Source organism: Equus przewalskii, chromosome 29 (assembly GCF_037783145.1).
Source record: "Equus przewalskii isolate Varuska chromosome 29, EquPr2, whole genome shotgun sequence".
In the NCBI taxonomy this organism is placed as follows: Eukaryota; Metazoa; Chordata; class Mammalia; order Perissodactyla; family Equidae; genus Equus; species Equus przewalskii.
This window is the reverse complement of record NC_091859.1, coordinates 8,767,643-8,787,836: the sequence shown is the minus strand read 5'-3', so window position 1 is coordinate 8,787,836 and position 20,194 is coordinate 8,767,643. Positions and strand designations below refer to the sequence as shown.

The following is a 20,194-nucleotide window of genomic DNA, read 5'->3' as shown; positions in this document are numbered from 1 at the left end:
ATGGAATTAACAAAAATTTATCTGACGTTATGCTAATGCGTATCTCTTTCTGTTCATATTAAACTTAGCTTAAGTTGGCAGATGACAGAGAAAAGAAAGCTTGATGGCTCTTACATTTCCTTTGATTTTATTTGCATTGCTAAATTTGATGGAACACAAAAGCCAGACTGTTTCTTGTGTGATGAGTGTCCTGCCAACAAGAGCGTGAAGTCAAGAAAGCTTATTTCTGAGCATCCTGAAAATACATCACACAATATAGAATTTTTATTTTCTGGAGAAAAAGTTCAATTTTTAAGTGTTTTTTTTTTTTTTTTCCTGAGGAAGATTCGGCCTGAGCTAACATCTGTTGCCAATCCTCCTCTTTTTGCTTGAGGAAGATTTGCCCTCAGCTAACATCTGTGCCAGTCTTCCTCTATTTTGTACGTGGGTCACTGCCACAGCATGGCTGCAGATGAGTGGTGTGGGTCTGTGCCCGGGAACTGAACCCAGGCTGCCAAAGCGGAGTGCACCAAACTCTACCACCAGGCCATGGGGCTGGCCCAAAGGTTCAATTTTTAAAAAGTGGAAATTTACCAACTTATATTTGCCCCAATGTGTCTTGACAGGTTTCCAAGTAAAAGGAACTATAAATAATTAGAGAAGGCTTGATAAAATCATGTACTCCGGAAATGTTTGAACTGGTGGGTTGCTCAGAACCAAAAAGATTACAAGTGTCTCTGTTCACTTGATATAACCTACTTCTGAACTCTGACATTTTGCCAATATTTAAAGCCAGTTATAGTGAAAATAACAGCTGTGCCATTCCCACTTGGCATGCAATTGGGTGAAAACTCTAATTGTTTCAGCAAAGCTCTGCTTTTTATCTGTCATGTAAATGCTGATGTCCTATTGTGTGCATGTGTGTGTGTGAGTGAGATAATCCATGGATACTTAAAAGATCAAGTTGTTCCACAGTAAAAAATTTCTTTGTCAAGCAAAACTCCTAATGGAAGAAAAATCTTGATAATGTGTGTGCATGTGGAGCACATGTGGGTCCAGCATCCACCTTGATTGCTCTGGTAAAGAAGACAGAGGTTGTACTTTTTTACAGAGGTTTTAGAGGTTTCTACTATAGAGATTTAGTACTTTGAACATCAGCATGCATTAGTGTCAAAGACTCTGACAATTATCCTAAGAGATGCCATTCCTGCTCCGTGAAAAGTGGTCCAGTAATTTCACAGCCACAGGCTGGAACCTATATTTTCAAGTTTTCATTTAGAAATGGAGCAAAATGTGTTCTTTTTACTGTCAAAATTTCCTTGGCTTTCCAGAGGATAAGTATTAATGCACTTGGTTGAACTTGGGTCAGACATTTCACTTTTTTTTTTTAAGTAAAGGATTGCTGTATCTTAGAACAATTGGACAAGGGACGTTCATTCAAGGCTAGACTTGGTTGTAATTGTTAGGCCATGAGAAGGATTCACTGGTCTGGTATGGTTGCTGCTGGAAACACCTGCCATCTTGGAGGGAGAGATTAGAGCCAAAAACTTGTGACCTTTCCAGTGCTGAGAAGGGGGTCTCGGTGAGGGAAAAGGAGTTGAAGATGAGGAAGCCTTGTCAGTTTGTCCATGGGGAAGACCTACAACAACGGGAAAGACTTCAAAACTCTTAAAGTTACTTCTGCTTACGTGATTTAAAATTGAAAAATGGACTCAAGGTCTTTCTGTGCTGACAGAGGCTGCACTGTTGATGCCAGCCTTTCCAAAAATAACTTTGACTTGAGGACAAAGGATTTGGTAGAACCTGGATTCTACTTGAAGTGTCTTAGAGAAGGCTCAGGTGCCTTGACACAGGTCTACTCTGCTCTGATAGGAAATTTAATTCTGTTTGCTATTGAAAGCAATGTGAGCTGAAACTCTGAGCACTTGCTGCTACTAAAACAGACTCAAAATAGATTGAATCCTAAAAAATGACATAAATATTTCCATGCAAAAGATCATTTCAAATGCTAACTTCTTCCAAACCAAATAAAACAGCTTTCTCATTGAAATATATTTTAAGCAGACACAAAGTTTTCTTGTTTTTATATGATTTGGTTAATTTGGAATTATGTTTTCCAGGAAGCAGCCATGAATTTTTACAAAAAAAAATAAGCATCACGTAATCCTTTGTAATATGTGAAATAACTCAATGTCAAAAGCAAAAAAAAAAAAAAAAGGCATGAGTATTTATGCACAAGTCTATTTTTCTTGGGATAAGACCATAACTTCATCAGATTCTCAAAAGGGTCCATGATATCTCCTCCTACCCGCCCCCCCGACCACCACCAAAATGAAGACTACTCCCTAATAAAGGATTCTTGTATCAATTGAAAAATGCTACTTGACTAGCTAGTCTCTATCTCTAAGGTTCCTCCAATTCTATGAGTCTATAGTTAAATAGCAAGTAATTGATGTTTTTCTTCACGTAGATTACACGGTGTTACGCAAGGGTGAGCACGAATGGATGGCGGAAATATGTGCCAATATGAGAATCTGTATGAATGGGGTATGGGAGAGAGATACTATGAAGATTTTTAAACTGATTGAAATAATAACAAAAAATAAATATACTCATTGAGTTTTTTGGAGACTATAAACTATAATTTTATCACAGGAAATTGCAAAAACAGAATGACTACGTCACTCGCTGGAAACAGAATTTTTAAACTATAGTTATAATTCTATTCCTGCAGCTTTCTCAAAGGAAAGATACATCTCTAACAATGTGAGGAGTGTTTGTAATGTCAATGTGTCACTTTCTGGTAGCAAGAACAGGGTCTGTGTGGCAGGAACCATCTTAGACTATAATTGCACTAATGGGTCATTGATCTTAAAGATATGTAAATAGACTCTTACAAATAGTCTGTAATGACTCTGAGGGCTGTTAGCATCACTGTTGGGTAAATACTCAGCTCAAGCCTTTCTATTTGATTTTACAAATAATAAATAAATAGTACATATTTCCAGAAGCTTGTAATTACACATGCTTACACAGTTGTTCAAAATAATAGAGTCCTCGGAGAAGTTGTATTTAACATCAGTCAGATAAAGTGAACATTCTGTCTTCGGTTGAGATCATAGGACTGGAAATCAGAACTTCTATTTTTGGCACCATGGATGACAACAGTTTGTTTTTGTTTCCAGTGAACAAGTCATTTAACCTTTTCTTGCTTTAGTATTGCCAACATAGGCAGAGACAAGCCCACTTGTACAAGCCATCTCAAAGTGAATGTTAAGTCAAAAATTGGCATTTTTAACCAGCTTGCTGTTATTCCTGAGTGTGAATTCCATATAGAAAAGGAAATGAAATTAGTATCACTTATAATTCAAATATATGCAATTATTAACTTCCTCCCTCCCTCCTTTCCTTCTTTTCCTCCTTCCTTTTTTCTTTTATTCGAGATTTAGGGCTGAAAACTGACCAGTACATCTTATGTTCATCATTTCACTGCTTTTTATATAGTCTGAATGCTTGTGTATTTTCCTCACATATATTAATTTTAATTTTATTTGTTTAAAATATTATAAAAAGTTATGCTGATGAAATCTTTGGGGATGTTCTTTTTTTCTTTTGATATCAGACTGCTAAGATTCAATCACGTTTTTTGTGTTGCTGTAGTTCATTTGTTTTGACTATTGTGTGAAATTTCATGGTGTAAATATACTGTAGTTTATTAATTCACTCTCCCATTGATGAGCATTTGACTTGTTGCCAGGTGTTCACTGTGATCATTAGTGCTGCTGTTAACATACATGCCTTTCTTGTTAGGTGACCAAGACTTCTCTTGGGTATATATCTAGATGTGGAATTTCTGGATCATAAGGTGTGAAAATGTTCAACTTTAAGAGATAATGCCAAACAGTTTTCAAACTTGGCTGCTCCAATTTATACCCCAAGAAGCAATATGGAAGTTGTGTATCCATATCACCTCCAACACTTGGCGTATGAGACATTTATGCTTTTACAAACTGAATATACTAAATGGCATCTCATTGCAGTCATCATTTCCATCCAATTATCACTAAATTGTTGAATATCCCTTCTTGTATTATTGGCCATATATTTTTCTTGTCCTGTGAAACGTCTGTTTATGTATTTTTCTACTGGTTTATGCTTTTATGTATATTTTTATTACTAATACTTTACTGGTGGTATATATAGTGAATACAGTCTCATAGTTTGTAACTTGTCTCTAAGATGTCTTCCATGAATACAATTCTTAATTTTAAATATTCACATTGACCATTTTTTAATAATCAATGCTTTTTTGGTATCTCACTTAAATGTTTTCCTACTCCAATGTTGAAAATATATTCACTTATATTTTCTACTAAAGGTAAAAATTTTATTTTTGAAATTTATGTCCTTGATCTATCTAGAGTTGATTTTTATATATAGTGTGAGGTAGGGATCTAATTTTGCCTCTTATCTATAAGGGTAACTTTTTTATTTTTAGCTCTATTTATTGACTCATCCATAATTTCCTCCCTGATCTGTCATATTAATATATACTAAAGACTATACACATGGATCTGTTTCTGGCTTTTCCAATTAATTGGTCATTTTATCTACCCCTTCATTAGTGCCCCATTTATCTTATTTGGGATAGCCAAGGCAAAGAGTATGAAGGGGGCATAGTTTTAATCCTAGCCTAGTTGTATTCCTAGCTTTTGTTTCATTAGGAGGTTTATGAGTGCTTATTTTGTATACGTGTGTGTGTGTGTGTGTGTGTGTGTGTGTGTGTGTGTGTGTGTGTTATAAAAGTAAATTAATAAAACCAAGACATTCATGGATCAATGGAAAAGGATGAGTATTGTGCCATAAACTAAAGATTATAATAACCCCAGTTCTGTTCTTTATAGCTGAGGTCCAGTGAGGGAAGAAATAAAAAGAATATAGTCTAATATTCTCAAACAGAGAATAGTTTCACATTCATGATTTGTGGGTCTCTTTCAATTTCTTTTACCAAGGTTAATTAAGGTTTTAAGTAAAGTCATCAATCTTACTCGAGTGAAGGCAGAGAATGTTTTAATTATCACAGCAAAATATGAACCTAGCATAGTGTCCTCCAAATAATGAGCATTTAATAAATATTTGTGGGATGCTTGAAGAAATTCATTAAGATGGTTCATTTTCATTATAAGACAAACTTATATTTGTTTCTCATGAGTCTTGAATTTCAAATGGGACTCTGAGCTCATATAAATCCCAGACAAAATATGATACCTCTAGTTCAGAACAAGATCTTACTTACATTGAAATAGCTTCCAACCTTAAAAGGTGATTTGTTATTATAACCAAAATTTTATTTACATTTAAAAATTGTTTCCAACCTTGAAAACTGACATGTAATTAGAATCAAATTTTCAAGGTTTTTATGTATTTGCGTAAATATATGCGCTAGTATGAATGTGTACGTATGTAACACATGGGTTTTCATGTAGTAAATGTATGAATATTGTATTTGACACAAAATTTAGTAATGTGTATAGGGAGAGAAAGGAACCATAGAAAGCACCTAGTCCTGTGGTGCTTAGCCTTTGGAGAGTCATAAATTTCTTTGTGAATCTGGTGATTGTGAATCTGGTGTAATTATGGATCATTCTCCAGGAATATGTTCATGTGCAAATATTTCTTTTTCAAATTCAAGGAGTTGATAAATCCTTTGAAACTGATCCATTTGGCATCTTGATCTATTATAACATCTTAATTTTACAGGTGTGAAAACAAGATCTGGCAAATGTAAGTGGCCTTTCAAGCTAGCTAGTGCCTGAATTAGTACCAGAACAAAGTCTCCTGAATCCTGGTCTAGTTTCAGTTCCATTCGCTATGGACAGTGGCAAAAAGAGAACATTCTGAAATGTGGAAACAATGAACTACATAAGAGTACCTTTCACTACACATCAGCAGTGAGCAAAAATAATTGGAAAATTATATCATGATTCCTATTTCTATAATTCCTATTCGTATCAGTGTTCCATGTGTACCAACAGCATTATTTAAAATGTTTGCCTTCTAGCTATTTCTTTGCCTCATTTAACACAAGACAAGGTATTGTATTTTAGTAATATAGTCTCTCATATATTTATTATCCAAATTTCCAGGAGGCAATGTGAAAAATTTAGTTACTAATCATTGTATAATTGGCATTATATTATAAAACAATTGTGACACTTCCAGAAAATTTCAGCCTCTTCTGGAATAATTTCGCATCTTTAAGACCAAATTGAGCAAATGTGTTTCAGGATCTATCACAAATATGTGTGTCTATTCAAATGTGCCCATAGCCCTTTACTTAGGAAGTTAGCGCTGGAGCCAGGGGAACCATTTTCAACCAGCAGCCACAACATTAGGGAGAAGGCCTGCTCTCCTAGATAAAGAGAAAAGAAATCTGTTACAGGGATTCTTGTCTTCCAAAACTACCTTGTCTTTCCCATGTCTACCTGTTGACTGTATGAGAGACCCTAAATATTTATTAAGCCTGATATGTGGAAGCTTTTTGAACTGTGTTTTCTCCACACTGCTGTGTTTCCCATAGCTCAGCAGTGATGCATCCCAGACTTGTCCTACTGCCTAAGTCCAGCCCAAAACTACTTTGCTATCTATTCCCCGTTTGCTAGCACGTGGAGGTGCCATCGTAGCACCCAGCCCTACCAGTTGATAGGCAAGAAACAGAAGTTCTTTTAAAAGATATCTTTCCAAAATTCTCAAAGGCTATGCAAAGAAATAAACAAATGTAAAAATCAAATAAACCAAGAACCAACAAAGCAACAACAAAATACCATAAGCCATTTACCATAGAGTGACCAATTGAGAGATTAGGGGCCAAGAGTGACACATCCTCTTCCTCTCCTCAGTCTTACTTCTGGAAAGATGCAGCCAGTTACCAGGGACACCAGGGACAGGGAAATCTTGGAGGTCTGGATAGCACCATGACAATGGACAGATCTGTATTTTCCATGTTAAATGCAATAATGCTCCTCCTCCTTTACAGTCAAGAAAGGAGAGGGAAATTAGTCTTTCTGGAACACTCGTAGAATAGATAAGTTCTCTTTCACTGACTTCCTTGACATTGCTTTCTTCACACACCTTCCTAAACAATTTTCAGGTCCTACCCACTTTGGGATCTCAACAAGCATGCAACTATACAAGGATAACAATGCCACACACATCTTTCTAAAGAATGCTCAGGGCTAATTATTGTGAGGAATATAAACCCATGTGGCAAAGGTTACTTGGCAGTGTAGCAAAATTAAAAAATCCTACTTCCAGGAGTTTCTAATTGAAAGAATATTCCATTACATTTCCTGTATGACCACCTGCTTGACTGCCAGATGTTTTTGACTCCTTATTTCAAAAAGTGCATTGTAAGAGAATTCTATTAAAATTTCTTTGAAAATCATTCAATTTCCTCACAGATAGGATGGTAATTACTTTGTCCAGGATACATTGAGAGAACTGGGATGGCTAGACGTTAGCTAATAAGTAAATTAGACTTTCCCAAACAGGCTATAAAATATGTCTTTCCTCCAGGTATGGCAAAGATTTGTGTCAATTATATTTTAATAAAAATTAAAATAGCCAAATAATAAAATTGGAAGAAATTGAAGGTCTTAGAAAATTAGGAAGACACCATAATAGTTCAATAGAACTTCTCAATAATGAATACTTTAAATCTTGGAAAATAGTCCCATGAGAGGACAGTAATTTATTAATGACTATAGTTGAAGAGTTTGTAATTGTGAGTGTGATTCAAATCACATTGTTGATATTTCATGCGAAATACCTTGTCAACCCTAGGCAATTACTCAAACAGTAGTTAAGAGGAAGAGATTCACTTAGAATGTTCATTTGCCTTAATTAATGTTGGCACATTATTACAAGCTTAGGGAGGAATTTTCAAGATCTCCATGACTTACAGACCGAAAGTAATAGAATCACTGAATCGTACTTGATACTCAGATTTTCATCGTAGAAAGGGTAAAATTGGGTAAGAGAGAGTCCATTAAAATTGATTTAATCATCAGGGTATAAAATGAAAACAAATGAAATTGACTATTATTATAATTATGACTTTATAATATTTGCATTGCCCAGTGCAAAGACAGATTGCAGTATGCACATATTTGAACATGTGACTATACAAATGAATTTTCTATGTAATGAAAATTGGGCTCTGTCATGCCATAGCTTAAAAAAAATCTCAGAACATTTATTCTATCTTTAGTTTAGTTAGCTAAATAGCTATAATGATCTAATGGTGAAAAAAATATTGACTAATGTGATTATATTTCATAAAATGTTTTCATTCGGTAGAAGATAAAATGATATTTTCCTCTGGAATTCCCAGTGATAAAAAAGTTTACATTTGTTCATTTATTATATAATTTCAGAAAGTTTTTGACCATCAATACTTATATTTAGTTTTGAAAGATGTTTTACAATGGATGCTTAAGTAAACATGAGTTTGCAAGCAAAATATTCATAAGTTAATCATCTATCTGCCTATTTTGTTTATTTAATGCTAAATGTTAAGATATTTACAAATATTGCTTTCCTTATAGGAAAGCAATATTTATAATTGTTAGAAAAACATATACTTATGTAACTATATTTCAGTGTATTTGGTATTGATGTACATATTGGCAGCTAAAAAGAAGTAAAAGGATAGTTTTTCTCAATATGATGGCTAATTTGAATAGATAAAACTATTTAATTAGATTTAAAAGCAGTTGCATTGTAATTAAGCTTGTTGACTTGGCTTGCTAATAGAGAAATAACCTTTTAGAGATGTCATTTCAGACACTGCAATTCAATATACATAATTTTATTTTAAAGTAGCAAGTTACTTAGGAAATAAATTAATTATATGTTGTGTACTAACTCTGAGGGACACTTCCTGCTTCCCACTCTTCTCCATTACCTTCCCTTTCACTTGGCCTCTAAAAACCAAGCAACCACTGATAGATTCTCTTTACCTTCTCTCATCCCACTGCCTTGATCCTCTAATGTGTCTAGAAGAAGGAAAGAAGCTGAATGAGATGGATGCATTCCTCCCCGACTGTTTCAGCCTAAGATACCTTAATTCTGTATGTGATATTGGTTCTTTTAAAAATGTAGCAGTTATAGTTTTATGACCTTGGGGCTTAGATCATTTCTATGTGAATGCTTTTTCACTCTGTAGAAGAATTTTCCATTGACCTTTCCAAGGGTATACAAATAATTCCTTAGAATCCATGTTTGCTGCTAAAAATAATATGAACATTTACAGTTTTCATGCACAATGGCAAATTAGGCCCAAAATTAGTGAATCTGAGTGTACCTATGATAATGCAACAAAAATACTTTTCCCTAAAAAGTACTGATTTTCAATATGCACCCAGCACCTGGAAGAGCTCTTGGTGAAATGGCTATATAGTCTGGCCATGGTCTCGGCTCAGCAAGTTTTCTCCTGCTCATGTCTAGTTACAAGAGGCTCTGTCTTCCTTTCTAAGTCATAGATGATGGTGCCAAACACTTAATAGGGGATTGTGATGATAGCTATAATTTCATGCATCTTTGGAACATTTCTTTAGTCCTCTATGCTCACAGCACTGCGCAGTTCTGTTCATTCTACAGCAGCTGCTTGTCGTCCACCCTCTGCCTAGGACTTGTCCAATATTTGTATGTAGCATCAGTTCTGATCACCTGGACTGGCAGGATTCACCGTTCGTCGTATTGAAGAGGAGAGTGTGCTTACTTTAGCAATTCCCCTGGAACTTCCCAAGGGTGCCACGTAAGATTGTGCACGGCACGCTTTAGGGACACCATTCATTTTTGTAGTCATCCTGGATTTGAATATTTATTATTGTAATGTCCTGGCAGATGGCTCTGTCTTGAGGAAAGGCCAGCTTTTCCTAACATGCACAGAGGCACCAACTGTGCTAAGTACAGGACTGGATTTCCCGTAACATATTCTTTGTCATTTTGTACATTTACAAAAGAGGGGCAATACTACATGCTTGGAGATTCTGAGATCCCAAAGCTATTAAGAGTTAGCAGGAGTTCCTGGAACCTTGCAACCAGCAGGTTTCCTCTCCCTAATTTAAACGTTTACACATCCTTTAACTTTCCTTATATGGCATAGTTTCCCGTCTCTTCAATCATCTGGTTACCTTCCTCTCCACAAACGCCAAAGTTCATGAGAAATGCTTAGTGGAAAGATTTGATTCTATAATTTTATGTTTTGTATGATCAGTTTACATGCAACAGTGTTAAGTAATCCCTGTCCACTTAATTTTGGTATCTCATGGGCCAGATTTGAGAGCATTCAAGTGTGGCCTTCTCTTGGATTGAAAAGAAGATAGTTTGCAAAATATATACATATATATATATTTCGCCTTAGGCATTATCCAGTTGAGTTATGCTCTTAGTAGCTATATATATTAGTCATTTAAATTTCTAACAATACAGGGCTGGCCCTGTGGAAGAGTGGTTAAGTTCACGTGCTCCACTTTGGCGGACCAGGATTTTGCTACTTTGGATCCTGGGCGCGGACATGGTACTGCTCATCAGGCCATGCTGAGGCAGCGTCCCACATGCCACAACTAAAATATACAACTATGAACTGGGGGGATTTAGGGAGAAAAAGCAGAAAAAAAGGATTGGCAACAGTTGTTAGCTCAGGTGCCAATCTTTAAATTTCTAACACTACATATACTATTGTATGTCCATTTACTTCTAAGAATCTTAAAAAAATACACATTATTCAGTGAAATGATTCCTAACAGTTTTACAATTAAGGATATATCTATTCTAAGGACACCTGAGATGTGATTAAAAAAAAAAATCAGAGAGGGCCAGCAGACATGGTTTTCAGCCCAAATCTCTGGGGATCTTTGCCAAGCTTATCCCAAGGTGCTCCGAGGGAGTGTAATGCCCTCTGCCTGAAGATGACCCACACCCAGCCAACTAAACATTCCACCCGAGCAGTTTGAAAAGAGTGGAAGGGACAGACATGTCCAGGTGTCCCCAAAACTCCCCTCATGGAAAGATCCTCTATTTCAGATTGAAATGCTCTCTTTATGTGTGACCAGAAAACATGCATGTTAAATACCAAAGTGAGTTGCCTTGAAGCCTTCACTTGAACTTTGTAGGTTTCTGCTTATTTGTCTCATGAACTATATGACAGTTTTTGGTAAAGATAACTTGGTTTAAATTGCTAAATGCCAATGCCTTTTCTCCATCTAAGCCAACACTCAGGCCACCTTCACTTCACCCTGCGCTTTGCCTTGCAGCTTCTTAGTGGCAATTGTGTCATTGTTTAGACTGGATATCACCTCATTCTCTCTCTTCATTAAGTGTCAAGTGCAGAGCAGTTGAGATGCTGGAGAACAGTCTCTGCTCTAGGATTTCCTCAAGGGTGAGTCTCTCCTGCCACCTGATAGTGATTATGGCTGATAGGAGCCCCTTGTGAAACCAGCTCAGAGGCAAGGACTGGCCGCCACTGATCTTATCCCGTAGGTTGTATATGCTCACTTGGTTAATGATAGCTGAGCAACACATCTGCTGAGCAGCTGGGTGGGTAGCATTTCTGATCTGTCTTGCCAGGGGACAGTTAAATGAGATAATAGCCACTTCTTGGTTTCTGAGTTAATTAGTGCCTGGGAACTCTGACCTAAATTATGCCAAAAGACAACATCGCTGTGAAGAAAGGTATCCCTCCTGTCACTTTCTTTCCTCTCTTACCAGCAGGGCTGATGTCTCTTTATTCTCAATTTGCAAACACGGACATGCTGGCAGAAGTCTGTGAATGATTCCCTCGGTACTAGGCAGATGGCCTCCCATAATTACTATTACTCTCTCATGGGAGGCAACTTCAGCATTATCAGAGAGAAGAAAAGTGACCAAGGTGCAGGCAAGTTGCTAATCATCTATTATTTCACTACAGGAGGCTTAAAATAGCTGTTTCTAGCTTTCCCTTTGCTCTGCAATCAGTGTAGTAACACTTCCGGGATAAGTATTTTCATATGGACTGTAAATCTGAAGTGTACTTAGATGAAAATTGAAATAGTGCTAATATGTTAAATTGGCAATATAAAACACATGCAGCAGAACATTTTTTTACACATTTCTGGTTCTGAAGGGGATGAGTTGCAAATCCTAGCAAAACATAACTTGGAAAGAATTGAAATTTACTATAAGACCTACCACCAAGGAAGCATGCTTTGAGAATGGGTTTGTTTCCAGTTGATATTCCTCTGAGCCCTGACATCTTCGTGATTTCTCACCTTTATAGAGTGTAACGCTCATGTAAAGAGAGGAGAGTAAGAAAAAACACACAGAAGTCTTGCATAAGAGGAAACCTACCCAGGTGGATGACAGGCTATGGAGTAGAATATGAAAAAAGGCATTGAGCAGATACTCTAGGTTTTCTGCCAAACAACTTCCCTCATTTCTCTCTAACTGGCAAAAATGTGATTGTCTTAAGGTGCCTTCCCCACTACCCCTTCACTCCGGCCCCAGCATGGCTTAGGGAAGGGTAACCCCAGCCTCAGCTAGGAGGGTAAATCTGATTGGTTTAATGTAAGGCAGGTGTCGTGGAGTCCTTCCCTTGTGGGAATTAGATTAGCAGCGCAGGGAGAAGTGACCCTGATCTAGCCAGTGTGGCTTGAGTAGAAGTCCAATAACGAGTTTCTGAGAATGATACCATTTGATTAAAAAGAGTTATAGAGAGTGATAATTCCTTCTTTTCTACTGGATGTTGTCCTGTCTGGATGTGATTTTTGGAACTCTGACAGCCTTTTGAGGACTACAAGGAGAACAAGCCCCCATAGACAAGGCTGACATCCTGAGCATTCAAGAGGAGTAAAAACCTGGGTCCTGGGTGACAAGATGACACCGCTGAAGTCATTCTCTAGATTCACTTTACCTTGAACTTCCTTTTAGCTGTTCTCAGTGCTTGAGCCAGTGGTTCTCAAACTTTGCTGTGCATGAGAATCTCTGGAGAGCTTTTAAAACTCCTGATGCCCAGCTTTCACCCCATTGCAGTTTGATCAGAATATTGGGTAGGAGCCAGGAATCAGTTTATTTTAAGGATTTCCAGGTGACGCCATTATGTGGCAACATTTGGGACCCATCTGGTTTGAGCCACTTTGAATTATATCTTTTGTTATTTCCATCTGAGTGCTTCCTAAGTGAACAACAGAATTCAGATTTAAAAAAAATTGAAACTAAAGACATTATTTGTATGAGCAGCTACACCGGATAAAAAAATAGAAACAATATTAAGAAGAGTATAATGAAGAGTCAGAAAAATGGTTTAATGCTTCTCAAAAGGAACTCTGTCAGTTACTTAGCAATCTAGTTGAACCATATTCAAATGTAATCAAGTACCTACTACTCTTGATAGTCATCTTACTGATTATTTCCTTTTATAAAGCTTTGTATCTATTTAATAACCTGAAGTTTAATTTATGTAAAATAATCCAAAGTGAGAGAATCCTTCCTTCTTTATTAAATTTGGTCTTTGAAGAATATGTCTACATAATAGAAACAAATATTGGTTTCTAGTATATATAATTTCAAGAAAAGTAGATTCATTATCCTTGTCAGCTGTTACAAACCCCCCTCTCCAGACACACTTTTTTTTTAACCACTGGTGAATCCTGGATTAAGGCCCTCTGATATCTTACCTCCTTGCCTGGTCCATGATTATTATGTTATCGAATTTAGGAAACCATCTAAGAAATCAAGATGGGAAAACAGGCAGCAAACCTGAGAGCCCACTGTGAATCCTGGCAATAATTCTATGACTCTACCAATTTACAGCAGAAACCTTGTCTACTCTCCAGAAGAGAAGTACTCTGTACTCCCTCTTGTTTTGAGAAGGGGAACTTCTCATCGTCTACCTCTCCAGGGTAGAGATTGCAGAGCAATAACTCTTCAGTCTGTCCCGTTATCTAAGAGCCAGAAGGCAGGGGCCTGCCTCTTCTCACACCATCACAAATGCAGTGGACTCAGGATCTTGCTGAGAATCTCAGCATCACCTTGCAGTCCAAGAGTGGATATATTTGCTGCCCTTAAATCCTGACTGTGTTTGTAACTGCACTACATCTTGATCTAATGTGACAGCTGCCAGAGGAAACTTCCAGTTTCTTCAGAGATGTTCTGAATAGTGCATAGTTGTCATTGATCCCATTCCTCTTCTCCACTGCTGAGTCATTGGACGAGGGTCTTGACTTCTTACTTTGTCTTCAAAATAATAAAAACTTGGTAGATACTATGTAAGTAGGCATCCCTAGTCTCATTAGACAGCAGGATAGGCCATTCCGTTTAAAAAAACAACCTGGTAAATTGACAGAGGAATGGAGTTTTCATCTCATTGGTTGTATCAATGTAAAATTTCTTTAATTTTACAGTAGAGATAATTTGCTTAACAGATGAGAAAAGTGACTACCCAATCTTATTCTTTAAATAGAATACTTTTAAAATATGCATTTACAGAGGCAGTAAGAACATAAAGAGGACACTATAGACTGAAAGAGACATGGAATCAGAAGATCATTTTCCTTTAATGCTGAATTGACAATTATCTCTAATAGAAATCAATGGGCAATGTGACGGAATAATCAGCAGCTGAGAGAAATTCTTTCATCAGTCTGAATTGATAGCGTTTACCTGATTGACGGTAGGTAGTGGTGAAGCACTTCAATCTAACTAAAACTTTCTGAGCCTTTTCCTTGTCCTTTCAAAACTTAGATTTTTATAGGATTTAATTCGAAAGATATAGAAATACAAAGGCATATTTTTGTCATGCCTGAGGACAGGTTAATAATACATTCAGATTCAAATCATCTTCCACGTTGATAAAACTGACCTACTTTTCCTTTCAGAGAGGAAATGTCTTATGAAATATTTTCACATAAAAAAAGTGTTGCATTTTGCTGTCTTTCTTCTTACATTCTATAATTAAACCTGGCGTATCACTTCCAAAAGTTAAATGAAATTTAGTTCATTTTCAGGTCTGGGCTTTTTAATGAGCTAGCATCTCTGCAGCCTGAGACAAGTGGCATTCACTGCTTTGCATGCTAGGGAATTTTCCTGACAGCAGTGATAATGATGCAGATGTTTTTCGTTGTGGAAATCTTCCAACAATATCCCTAATGAAAACACATGCCTACTTCCTGGAAAATAAAATCATAATTTTTTCACGCAAAAAATATTCAAATGCCTTCATCCTAAGATGGCAAATATAAACAATTCATTATTTTCCACATCATTTTTGCTGTGTTTTGTTGCTTCAATAAAGAGATTCTTCTCTTTAAAAAAAAAATGTTTTTTGGTTTTGATATGGAACCAAGTTTTACAAAATCTTCTGCAGATTTCAAGTGAAGTGGGGTTATAATTAGAGCAATGGGGTTATATTTAGAGCAGAGGGTCAAGCACTGCGATTGACTCTTGAAATTGATTTGCCGTGTATCTTGAACCTTATGTCTAGGTCAGCTGGTTTGGTTTCAACAAAGAAATAAATACAGTTGCTATAAGTAGTATGCCCTTAAACTTATGAATGTAACTTTGTCTTTTGAGATTTACGTAGATGGACATAATGAAAGACCTGTGTAAATAACGTTAGCTAAATCTTTTCATTAAAAAAAATGTGAATTTTTGCAAAAATGCAGCTGAGATTTTTTTAAAACTAAACTCTAGATCTATTTTGGGGTTTGTGTGAATATTTGCTGCTGCACTTTCCTCAAAGGGACATTTTAATGTGTTCCAAGAACAAGGCTTTCATCAGTTAGCTTTTAAAAAAGAATTTCCAGTTGATATGCACAAGAGATGCCCTTACTCTATTCTTCTTTAAAAATTGTATTTTATTGTAGTGAGAACACTTAACATGAGATATCGCCTCTTAACAAAATTTAAGTGTATAATAGAGTATTGTTGACTACACATACAATGTCGTAGAGCAGAACCAGAGCTTATTCATCTTGCTTAATCAAAACTTTACGCCCATTGTTTAATAAGTCTCCATTTGCCCATTCTCCCAGTCCCTAGCAGCCACCATTCCACCCTTTGATTCTAGTAATTTGATTATTTTAGATGCCTCATGTGAGTGAAATCATGCAGTATTTTGTCTTTCTGTGACAAGCTTATTTCACTTAGCATAAATAATTGACAAGTGTTGATGAGGATGTGGAGAAATTGGAACCCTTACACACTGTTGGTGGGAATGCAAAATGGTGCAGCTGCTGTGGAAATCAGTGTGGAGGTTCCTCAAAAAATTAGAAATAGAACAAATTAGAAGTAGAACTACCATGTGATCCAGCAGTCCCACTTCTGGGTATTTATCCAAAAGAATTGAAATCAGGATCTTGAAGAGATATTAGCATGTACCCTATTCTTTAAGCATCATGCATGCCCTGAAAGTCACGAAGCCTTATTCCTGAGCCTCACCACAAACCTAACCCACACCACCAGATGGGATACAGGATGGGGTGAGGACCAGAGACATCTGTTGTTCCCATTACTTGGTTGTAAAAAGTACTGTTTTAAATTTACTTGCCTCTGTTAGGAGGAGTATGTCAAAATACCGCATCAGATGGACCACATCAAAATATCCTCATTTTGAAAACTTATTTACCACCAGAAAGCCTCCTCTCTCTCCTTGGGTGATGGAGCCACCATAGTCATTAGGACATACAAGCAACAACTCATTAGAATAGAAGGGGAGGGGACCTGAGCAATCTCAATAATTCAAGCCACGTAAAATCTATCATCAGTGGCAGCTTGGTTAAGTTTGTGTGCACTTATGGGTAGGTTACTTTGTTCTCTCTCTTATCTGTGAGGGGACACATTGACTGCCTTTTTAGGACCAACGTTAGAACTTTTTAGGCTCTACCTTCATAAGCAAAATATGTTTAATTATGTTTGTTTCCTTGCTGTACTTCAATTACATTTTAAATCTACAAGAAAATGAAGAACAAAGTCATTCTTTCTGATTGCCTATTTAACCCTTGAATGAATGAGCTTAAACTACAACGCTAACAGAAGTCTGCCTTAAGCCTCACTTTTAAAACCCCTTTTATTTTCTCCCTCTTTCTTTTGATCAACCTGCACGTGTTTGAGAGCTTGGGACCATCTTTGATTACCAATTAGAACTTAGTGATTGTTTTATAGTCATAACATGCACTTTGTGAGATTAATTATACAGAGCCAAGCCTGGTGCCTTGAACATAGGCGAATTTAACAGAACACGTGAGAAAAGATGAAATGAAAAACTCTCCATGAAGAGTGTCATCTGGTGTTTCGGTAATGATGAGCCAGGACAGTGTCAGGAAAGGCAAGCCCATTCTGATATTCTTCATTCTGCAGCTTCTTAAACGAATTATCCGTATACAGTCAATCCTCGTTATTCATGGATTCTGTATTTGTGAATTCATCTACTTGACAAAATTTATTTTGTGGTCATTCTCCAATATGTGCAGAGTTGTGAAAACTTTGAGTTGCCCAACGAGCAGCCTCACGTTCCCAGTTGAGATAAACAAGGGAACACTCTGCCTTCTTGTTTCAGCTCTCGTACTGTAAACAAATGTCCTTTTCAGGGTCTACTTAATGTCATCTTAGTTGCATTTTTGTGCTTTTTTTGGGTGATTTTGCTGTTTATATTGGCCCCCAAGCATAGTGCTGAAGTGCTGTCCAGTGTTCGTAAGTGCAAGAAGGCTGTGATGTACCTTACAGAGAGAGTGCTTTTGCTAAATTAACTTCATTAAGGCCTAAGTTATAGTGCTGTTGGCCTCCAGTTCAATGTTAACGATCAACAATAAGTATTGAATAAGGTGTCTTTAAACAAAAACACACATAAAACAAGTTAATAAATTGATCAGTTAATGGACATGTTGCGACCAGAGGGTCGCAGACACCCAACTCTGGCTTCCCATGGGAGCAATTGTTCAGTATTTGCTATTTCAGCATTTGCAGGGACTTCATGGACCATAAAACCTGCAAATAATAAGAATCAATTATGGTGCTTGTTTTCAATATTATCAATTCCAGATGAGAGACTAGGCCTAGGAATGAAGTTGTATAATATAAAGAGGATCATAATTCATCATTTTCCAGGATTATGAAATTATGAAATTTGATGAAACTACTTTTACAGGTTTCACAGAAATTACCAAAGTGTGCCTCACAGTAGGGTTAACATAAGCTGAAGGGCTTGGTTGTAGCTGAGACACTTATAACATCTGCCATCTGATAACTTGTTTGGAACAGGATCAAATCTTCTACCTCTCTATTTTGAAGATCTATTTTGAAGACTGCACAACTACTATCTAAAAAGTCTTCAAATGGTGGGTTAGCACATATTTTAAGAATATGTTTTCTAACTAGTAGTAGGAGCCATGGAACATTTGGAAAGTTGAAGCGATGATGCAATAATTTGGTTTTAAAACCCAGACCACACCAGGATTAACTAGAAGTGCAGTGTGCTATCCATTGTGCCACAGAGCTCATCAACAGATGAATGGATACAGATGTGATTTTATACACACACACATGCGCGCACGCACACACACAGTGGAATACTACTTAGCAATAAAAAGACAAAATTGTGCCGTTTGTGACAACATGGATGGCCCTAGAAGGCATTATGCTAAGAGAAATGTCAGACAGAGAAAGACAAATACCCCACGACTTCACTCATGGGGAAGATAAACAAACACATGGACAAAGAGAACAGATTAGTGGTTACCAGAGGAGGTAGGCAGAGGGCAAAAGGGGTAAAGAGGCATATATGTATGGTGACGGATCAAAACACTACTGGTGATGAATACTAGGCAGCCTATTAGAGAAACTGAAATACAATAATGTACAGCTGAAATTTGCACAATGTTATAAGCTAATATGACCTCAATAAAATTTTTAAAAGTACCTAATAAATAAATAAAACCCAGACCAGAACTCAGGATTCTTTTTTTACTCATTTTCAGCATGCGTTTGTAACTTCTTCTGCTTTGAAACTTCATTAAATAATCTTTCTTGGTAATCACCTAATTTCAGAAATATCTGTTTTAGTAATTTTCATATTTAATTATTACGGAAAATTTTATCTGTAGTAAGAATTGCTTCCTGTAGTAGGTATAAGAACACTTTGTTTCTATATACCACATAAATTGTCAGGAGATTCAGATAGGGAATTACTAGAACTATAATTTGTTAATATCTTCTCTTTTTAATGAACTGTCAATAACCCAGTTTTAACTTCATTTAACTTTCAAGTAATAAAAATAGAAAGAAAAGCAAAACCAAACAAAAATAATTAGTAGATTATAAAAATGTCATACATTCTGATTCTTATGTTTTTGCGTTAGGAATGAAATTCTGTGGTTTAAAAAAGTCATATGTCTAGGGACCGGCTGTGGCACAGCGGTTAAGTGCGCACGTTCTGCTTCGGCGGCACGGGGTTCGCCGGTTCGGATCCTGGGTGCAGACATGGCACCACTTGGCACACCACGCTGTGGTAGGCGTCCCACATATAAAGTAGAGGAAGATGGGCACGGATGTTAGCTCAGGGCCAGTCTTCCTTAGCAAAAAGAGGGGGATTGGCAGCAGTCAGCTCAGGGCTAATCTTCTTCAATAAAAAATAATTAATTAATTTAAAAAAATCGTATGTCTATTTCCAGTAGGATTTTTTCTAATTCATCTTTTCTTGTGAGGATCAGGGCCCACTACTTAACATTGCTGTGCCACTAGGATTCTGATGAGTAAGGATTATAAAAGGAATGTGTTTGTGTGTCTTAATGATCCGGCCGTGATCTAATTGGTAAAATACTGAGTTAAATTATATACTGTATATTTTTTTTTTTTTTTTTTTTTTTTATAATTGAGAACCATGTCTTTTACACTCAGTCAGTAGCTTCTATTTATATTTTTTTTTTTTTTTTTTTTTTTTATTTCTGGAATTTTTTTTTTTTTTTTTTTTTTTTATTAATGTTATGATAGATTACAACCTTGTGAGATTTCAGTTGTACATTTTTGTTAGTCATGTTGTGGGTACACCACTTCCCCCTCCGTACCCTCCCCCCACCCCCCCTTTTCCCTGGTAACCACCGATCAGATCTCCTTATCAATATGCTAATTTCCACCTATGAGTGGAGTCATATAGAGTTCGTCTTTCTCTGACTGACTTATTTCG

The 20,194-nt window shown here is 36.6% G+C and overlaps 1 protein-coding gene across 4 annotated transcripts in view; it reads left to right on the top strand.

Annotated features, from left to right (window-relative positions):
* LIN7A (lin-7 homolog A, crumbs cell polarity complex component) overlaps positions 1-20,194 on the top strand; it is a 140,992-nt gene that overhangs the window by 47,003 nt on the left and 73,795 nt on the right. For 2 of the 4 annotated variants that reach the window (XR_011534827.1, XM_070600617.1), the window contains exon 3: positions 14,506-14,689. The exons of the other annotated variants lie outside the window; for them this stretch is intronic. The gene's annotated coding sequence lies outside the window, so the exon portion shown is untranslated. The remainder of the gene's footprint in view (positions 1-14,505; positions 14,690-20,194) is intronic. 4 annotated transcript variants of the gene reach the window in all.